At 45.9% G+C, this 8,713-nt stretch overlaps 3 non-coding genes across 3 annotated transcripts; all 3 read right to left on the reverse strand.

Moving 5' to 3' along the window:
• Positions 1-2,088: 2,088 nt before the first annotated feature.
• Positions 2,089-2,279, reverse strand: LOC130340722 (U2 spliceosomal RNA). Its single transcript, XR_008880792.1, has one exon. It is a non-coding gene; the product is annotated as a U2 spliceosomal RNA (small nuclear RNA).
• A 2,090-nt stretch (positions 2,280-4,369) lies between these two features.
• Positions 4,370-4,560, reverse strand: LOC130340723 (U2 spliceosomal RNA). Its single transcript, XR_008880793.1, has one exon. It is a non-coding gene; the product is annotated as a U2 spliceosomal RNA (small nuclear RNA).
• Positions 4,561-6,651: 2,091 nt separating this feature from the next.
• On the reverse strand, positions 6,652-6,842 carry LOC130340724 (U2 spliceosomal RNA). Its single transcript, XR_008880794.1, has one exon. It is a non-coding gene; the product is annotated as a U2 spliceosomal RNA (small nuclear RNA).
• Positions 6,843-8,713: the final 1,871 nt, after the last annotated feature.

Consider the following 8,713-nt stretch of genomic DNA (forward strand, 5'->3'; position numbering starts at 1 on the left):
AACCGTGAAAGGGGCGGGCCCAACAAGGTCCCCTTCATGGGCACTATCACTGCTTGCTGTCAGGGAGGCTGCCAGACAATTTTCCATGCACACTCTGGGCTGGGGGGCAGTCAACCACCAGTACACACAGCAGAACCTAAACCCATACCATTATTGCTAAGCAGCAAGACAGGGGCCCATTGCACTCCCACGGGGCCTTTTTAAATGCAATCCATAACCCGGATTTGCCAGGAACCCTTCTTACTCCTCCTACTTGCATGTGACACTGGGCTTAGGATCTGCATAGGAAACACACACACAAGCACACATCTACCTTTGTTGCCTGCAGATGCCTCCTTGGCTGTCCCCAAACGGTATCAAACCAACACCCACGGGAAGCTGTAAGCATAGAGGACATGCCTGCACCCCATTGGACTTACCTGTGTGGGTTAAACCCGGGTTATTTGACAACCTATGGCGGTGATGGTTCTGCTCAGGCAGAGCAGTGCTGATGCTCCTCATAAAGCTGTCGCTGCTGTGAAGGTTCTAGGTGACATCACAAATCCCTATGGTTACATACACAACAAAGCTGGGTTGTTGTTGTTTACACTCTGCAAGGCCTGTGGAAGTGAGTGACATCATAGCACTGTAGTTCTGAGGGTTCTAGATGGATGCAACAATCTCCTGTTGCTTCTATGAAGGCCATAATAGACGACATCACCAAACAGCTCCATAGTCACATACACAGCAAAGGAGAGATGTTGTTTACACCTAGTGATGTCAGTGGTATTGAGTGACATCACAGCACAGTGCTAAGGCTCCTGGGCCTGGACACAGCAGCGGCTGCAATATCTCAACGGAGAATACGTTTATATATATGTGTGTGTGTGCGCGTATATATATATATATATATATATATATATATATATATATATATATTTCTCCGCCGAAATCACTTTTAAACCCATTTCCACCTTTTTTTCCCTTCTCTTCCTCTTACTTTTTTTTCACGTTTTTTTACGTTTTTCTCCTTTTCGCCTCTTTTCTGGGCGTATTATTCTTCCTTTTCTTCTTTTTTTTCGTCTAATGCATACCCCATCAGTGCAGCAATGCTTATTCAATACCGCCAGCAGATGGAGACACTGGGGGATAATTTTCTAAGGATTTATACTGATTTTTCCTGTCTGAATTTGTCGCACAGAAAGTTGCAGGCCAAATATGTGTGACATTTCTGCGACTTTAGCTTCTAGAGCATTTTTACAACATTATACATAGGTGCTGAATACATAAAAAGCGACTGTTCAGCGACAGACAAGTCGCATCGGCTGAAAGTAGGCCAGAATGTCAGTCCATGTTGGAGCAGGTTTAGATACAGTCTAAAGCATAGATCTCAAAGTCTGTGCACAGAATTTAGCAAGGGCCTCGCACCTTCTGATGCATCAGGTAGGTGCACAATAGCATAGCCTAACCCTCTGTACTTTGGTCTATATTGATGCGGGACATAGACAGCCAGCTGATGACCAATCCATTAGTGCAATGGATGGCTGGAAGCATTTGTCTTTGCCTTTGCAATACCACAGAAGCAATGCATGGTCAATGTACAGCAATGACACACCTGTGTGAACAGCCAGGAGACCCCCCCCCCCCCCATGTTATGTTACATAGTTACATAGTTAGTACGGTCGAAAAAAGACATATGTCCATCAAGTTCAACCAGGGAATTAAGGGGTAGGGGTGTGGCGCGATATTGGGGAAGGGATGAGATTTTATATTTCTTCATAAGCATTAATCTTATTTTGTCAATTAGGAACATTCAGCACCCACCCGCTATCAAGGCAGCTGCCTATCATGTCATGCCCTACCTGCACAGGTGTGCTGGCTACTCAAATGATCCAATTAAGGAGGCCATTTAGTCAGCAGCAGCAGAAGTCCTGTGCCTGGACGCTCCAACAGCGGCCAGACACAAGCAGAAGCAGAAGCAGCAGCAGCACCACCTTTTGTTTTTTGGCTGCAGCAGCAGCAGCAGCAAGGCCCACAGGGCTGGCTAGCTGGCTAGCCAGCAAGCAGGTAGCAATGAAAGTAGGAATCTTTCTTTTTAACCCTGTAAGGGGGTGGTGCACTGTACCCGAAGATACTGCCATATCGGGTCAATGCATAGGGCGACGGAAGCAAGCTTCGAAATCGGCCCCCGTTCTCAAAAATCCATTTAATATATGGTCCCCAGATAGGGGACGTATCAGATATTAAACTGATAAGAACAGATACTACACTTGATCTTAGCCAAAAGGCCGAGAAGCGATAACCGTGAAAGGGGCGGGCCCAACAAGGTCCCCTTCATGGGCACTATCACTGCTTGCTGTCAGGGAGGCTGCCAGACAATTTTCCATGCACACTCTGGGCTGGGGGGCAGTCAACCACCAGTACACACAGCAGAACCTAAACCCATACCATTATTGCTAAGCAGCAAGACAGGGGCCCATTGCACTCCCACGGGGCCTTTTTAAATGCAATCCATAACCCGGATTTGCCAGGAACCCTTCTTACTCCTCCTACTTGCATGTGACACTGGGCTTAGGATCTGCATAGGAAACACACACACAAGCACACACCTACCTTTGTTGCCTGCAGATGCCTCCTTGGCTGTCCCCAAACGGTATCAAACCAACACCCACGGGAAGCTGTAAGCATAGAGGACATGCCTGCACCCCATTGGACTTACCTGTGTGGGTTAAACCCGGGTTATTTGACAACCTATGGCGGTGATGGTTCTGCTCAGGCAGAGCAGTGCTGATGCTCCTCATAAAGCTGTCGCTGCTGTGAAGGTTCTAGGTGACATCACAAATCCCTATGGTTACATACACAACAAAGCTGGGTTGTTGTTGTTTACACTCTGCAAGGCCTGTGGAAGTGAGTGACATCATAGCACTGTAGTTCTGAGGGTTCTAGATGGATGCAACAATCTCCTGTTGCTTCTATGAAGGCCATAATAGACGACATCACCAAACAGCTCCATAGTCACATACACAGCAAAGGAGAGATGTTGTTTACACCTAGTGATGTCAGTGGTATTGAGTGACATCACAGCACAGTGCTAAGGCTCCTGGGCCTGGACACAGCAGCGGCTGCAATATCTCAACGGAGAATACGTTTATATATATGTGTGTGTGTGCGCGTATATATATATATATATATATATATATATATATATATATATATATTTCTCCGCCGAAATCACTTTTAAACCCATTTCCACCTTTTTTTCCCTTCTCTTCCTCTTACTTTTTTTTCACGTTTTTTTACGTTTTTCTCCTTTTCGCCTCTTTTCTGGGCGTATTATTCTTCTTTTTCTTCTTTTTTTTCGTCTAATGCATACCCCATCAGTGCAGCAATGCTTATTCAATACCGCCAGCAGATGGAGACACTGGGGGATAATTTTCTAAGGATTTATACTGATTTTTCCTGTCTGAATTTGTCGCACAGAAAGTTGCAGGCCAAATATGTGTGACATTTCTGCGACTTTAGCTTCTAGAGCATTTTTACAACATTATACATAGGTGCTGAATACATAAAAAGCGACTGTTCAGCGACAGACAAGTCGCATCGGCTGAAAGTAGGCCAGAATGTCAGTCCATGTTGGAGCAGGTTTAGATACAGTCTAAAGCATAGATCTCAAAGTCTGTGCACAGAATTTAGCAAGGGCCTCGCACCTTCTGATGCATCAGGTAGGTGCACAATAGCATAGCCTAACCCTCTGTACTTTGGTCTATATTGATGCGGGACATAGACAGCCAGCTGATGACCAATCCATTAGTGCAATGGATGGCTGGAAGCATTTGTCTTTGCCTTTGCAATACCACAGAAGCAATGCATGGTCAATGTACAGCAATGACACACCTGTGTGAACAGCCAGGAGACCCCCCCCCCCCCCCCATGTTATGTTACATAGTTACATAGTTAGTACGGTCGAAAAAAGACATATGTCCATCAAGTTCAACCAGGGAATTAAGGGGTAGGGGTGTGGCGCGATATTGGGGAAGGGATGAGATTTTATATTTCTTCATAAGCATTAATCTTATTTTGTCAATTAGGAACATTCAGCACCCACCCGCTATCAAGGCAGCTGCCTATCATGTCATGCCCTACCTGCACAGGTGTGCTGGCTACTCAAATGATCCAATTAAGGAGGCCATTTAGTCAGCAGCAGCAGAAGTCCTGTGCCTGGACGCTCCAACAGCGGCCAGACACAAGCAGAAGCAGAAGCAGCAGCAGCACCACCTTTTGTTTTTTGGCTGCAGCAGCAGCAGCAGCAAGGCCCACAGGGCTGGCTAGCTGGCTAGCCAGCAAGCAGGTAGCAATGAAAGTAGGAATCTTTCTTTTTAACCCTGTAAGGGGGTGGTGCACTGTACCCGAAGATACTGCCATATCGGGTCAATGCATAGGGCGACGGAAGCAAGCTTCGAAATCGGCCCCCGTTCTCAAAAATCCATTTAATATATGGTCCCCAGATAGGGGACGTATCAGATATTAAACTGATAAGAACAGATACTACACTTGATCTTAGCCAAAAGGCCGAGAAGCGATAACCGTGAAAGGGGCGGGCCCAACAAGGTCCCCTTCATGGGCACTATCACTGCTTGCTGTCAGGGAGGCTGCCAGACAATTTTCCATGCACACTCTGGGCTGGGGGGCAGTCAACCACCAGTACACACAGCAGAACCTAAACCCATACCATTATTGCTAAGCAGCAAGACAGGGGCCCATTGCACTCCCACGGGGCCTTTTTAAATGCAATCCATAACCCGGATTTGCCAGGAACCCTTCTTACTCCTCCTACTTGCATGTGACACTGGGCTTAGGATCTGCATAGGAAACACACACACAAGCACACACCTACCTTTGTTGCCTGCAGATGCCTCCTTGGCTGTCCCCAAACGGTATCAAACCAACACCCACGGGAAGCTGTAAGCATAGAGGACATGCCTGCACCCCATTGGACTTACCTGTGTGGGTTAAACCCGGGTTATTTGACAACCTATGGCGGTGATGGTTCTGCTCAGGCAGAGCAGTGCTGATGCTCCTCATAAAGCTGTCGCTGCTGTGAAGGTTCTAGGTGACATCACAAATCCCTATGGTTACATACACAACAAAGCTGGGTTGTTGTTGTTTACACTCTGCAAGGCCTGTGGAAGTGAGTGACATCATAGCACTGTAGTTCTGAGGGTTCTAGATGGATGCAACAATCTCCTGTTGCTTCTATGAAGGCCATAATAGACGACATCACCAAAACAGCTCCATAGTCACATACACAGCAAAGGAGAGATGTTGTTTACACCTAGTGATGTCAGTGGTATTGAGTGACATCACAGCACAGTGCTAAGGCTCCTGGGCCTGGACACAGCAGCGGCTGCAATATCTCAACGGAGAATACGTTTATATATATGTGTGTGTGTGCGCGTATATATATATATATATATATATATATATATATATATATATATATATTTCTCCGCCGAAATCACTTTTAAACCCATTTCCACCTTTTTTTCCCTTCTCTTCCTCTTACTTTTTTTTCACGTTTTTTTACGTTTTTCTCCTTTTCGCCTCTTTTCTGGGCGTATTATTCTTCTTTTTCTTCTTTTTTTTCGTCTAATGCATACCCCATCAGTGCAGCAATGCTTATTCAATACCGCCAGCAGATGGAGACACTGGGGGATAATTTTCTAAGGATTTATACTGATTTTTCCTGTCTGAATTTGTCGCACAGAAAGTTGCAGGCCAAATATGTGTGACATTTCTGCGACTTTAGCTTCTAGAGCATTTTTACAACATTATACATAGGTGCTGAATACATAAAAAGCGACTGTTCAGCGACAGACAAGTCGCATCGGCTGAAAGTAGGCCAGAATGTCAGTCCATGTTGGAGCAGGTTTAGATACAGTCTAAAGCATAGATCTCAAAGTCTGTGCACAGAATTTAGCAGGGCCTCGCACCTTCTGATGCATCAGGTAGGTGCACAATAGCATAGCCTAACCCTCTGTACTTTGGTCTATATTGATGCGGGACATAGACAGCCAGCTGATGACCAATCCATTAGTGCAATGGATGGCTGGAAGCATTTGTCTTTGCCTTTGCAATACCACAGAAGCAATGCATGGTCAATGTACAGCAATGACACACCTGTGTGAACAGCCAGGAGACCCCCCCCCCCCCCCATGTTATGTTACATAGTTACATAGTTAGTACGGTCGAAAAAAGACATATGTCCATCAAGTTCAACCAGGGAATTAAGGGGTAGGGGTGTGGCGCGATATTGGGGAAGGGATGAGATTTTATATTTCTTCATAAGCATTAATCTTATTTTGTCAATTAGGAACATTCAGCACCCACCCGCTATCAAGGCAGCTGCCTATCATGTCATGCCCTACCTGCACAGGTGTGCTGGCTACTCAAATGATCCAATTAAGGAGGCCATTTAGTCAGCAGCAGCAGAAGTCCTGTGCCTGGACGCTCCAACAGCGGCCAGACACAAGCAGAAGCAGAAGCAGCAGCAGCACCACCTTTTGTTTTTTGGCTGCAGCAGCAGCAGCAGCAAGGCCCACAGGGCTGGCTAGCTGGCTAGCCAGCAAGCAGGTAGCAATGAAAGTAGGAATCTTTCTTTTTAACCCTGTAAGGGGGTGGTGCACTGTACCCGAAGATACTGCCATATCGGGTCAATGCATAGGGCGACGGAAGCAAGCTTCGAAATCGGCCCCCGTTCTCAAAAATCCATTTAATATATGGTCCCCAGATAGGGGACGTATCAGATATTAAACTGATAAGAACAGATACTACACTTGATCTTAGCCAAAAGGCCGAGAAGCGATAACCGTGAAAGGGGCGGGCCCAACAAGGTCCCCTTCATGGGCACTATCACTGCTTGCTGTCAGGGAGGCTGCCAGACAATTTTCCATGCACACTCTGGGCTGGGGGGCAGTCAACCACCAGTACACACAGCAGAACCTAAACCCATACCATTATTGCTAAGCAGCAAGACAGGGGCCCATTGCACTCCCACGGGGCCTTTTTAAATGCAATCCATAACCCGGATTTGCCAGGAACCCTTCTTACTCCTCCTACTTGCATGTGACACTGGGCTTAGGATCTGCATAGGAAACACACACACAAGCACACACCTACCTTTGTTGCCTGCAGATGCCTCCTTGGCTGTCCCCAAACGGTATCAAACCAACACCCACGGGAAGCTGTAAGCATAGAGGACATGCCTGCACCCCATTGGACTTACCTGTGTGGGTTAAACCCGGGTTATTTGACAACCTATGGCGGTGATGGTTCTGCTCAGGCAGAGCAGTGCTGATGCTCCTCATAAAGCTGTCGCTGCTGTGAAGGTTCTAGGTGACATCACAAATCCCTATGGTTACATACACAACAAAGCTGGGTTGTTGTTGTTTACACTCTGCAAGGCCTGTGGAAGTGAGTGACATCATAGCACTGTAGTTCTGAGGGTTCTAGATGGATGCAACAATCTCCTGTTGCTTCTATGAAGGCCATAATAGACGACATCACCAAACAGCTCCATAGTCACATACACAGCAAAGGAGAGATGTTGTTTACACCTAGTGATGTCAGTGGTATTGAGTGACATCACAGCACAGTGCTAAGGCTCCTGGGCCTGGACACAGCAGCGGCTACAATATCTCAACGGAGAATACGTTTATATATATGTGTGTGTGTGCGCGTATATATATATATATATATATATATATATATATATATATATATTTCTCCGCCGAAATCACTTTTAAACCCATTTCCACCTTTTTTTCCCTTCTCTTCCTCTTACTTTTTTTTCACGTTTTTTTACGTTTTTCTCCTTTTCGCCTCTTTTCTGGGCGTATTATTCTTCTTTTTCTTCTTTTTTTTCGTCTAATGCATACCCCATCAGTGCAGCAATGCTTATTCAATACCGCCAGCAGATGGAGACACTGGGGGATAATTTTCTAAGGATTTATACTGATTTTTCCTGTCTGAATTTGTCGCACAGAAAGTTGCAGGCCAAATATGTGTGACATTTCTGTGACTTTAGCTTCTAGAGCATTTTTACAACATTATACATAGGTGCTGAATACATAAAAAGCGACTGTTCAGCGACAGACAAGTCGCATCGGCTGAAAGTAGGCCAGAATGTCAGTCCATGTTGGAGCAGGTTTAGATACAGTCTAAAGCATAGATCTCAAAGTCTGTGCACAGAATTTAGCAAGGGCCTCGCACCTTCTGATGCATCAGGTAGGTGCACAATAGCATAGCCTAACCCTCTGTACTTTGGTCTATATTGATGCGGGACATAGACAGCCAGCTGATGACCAATCCATTAGTGCAATGGATGGCTGGAAGCATTTGTCTTTGCCTTTGCAATACCACAGAAGCAATGCATGGTCAATGTACAGCAATGACACACCTGTGTGAACAGCCAGGAGACCCCCCCCCCCCCCCCATGTTATGTTACATAGTTACATAGTTAGTACGGTCGAAAAAAGACATATGTCCATCAAGTTCAACCAGGGAATTAAGGGGTAGGGGTGTGGCGCGATATTGGGGAAGGGATGAGATTTTATATTTCTTCATAAGCATTAATCTTATTTTGTCAATTAGGAACATTCAGCACCCACCCGCTATCAAGGCAGCTGCCTATCATGTCATGCCCTACCTGCACAGGTGTGCTGGCTACTCAAATGAT

Source organism: Hyla sarda, unplaced genomic scaffold, assembly GCF_029499605.1.
Source record: "Hyla sarda isolate aHylSar1 unplaced genomic scaffold, aHylSar1.hap1 scaffold_599, whole genome shotgun sequence".
Classification (NCBI taxonomy): domain Eukaryota; kingdom Metazoa; phylum Chordata; class Amphibia; order Anura; family Hylidae; genus Hyla; species Hyla sarda.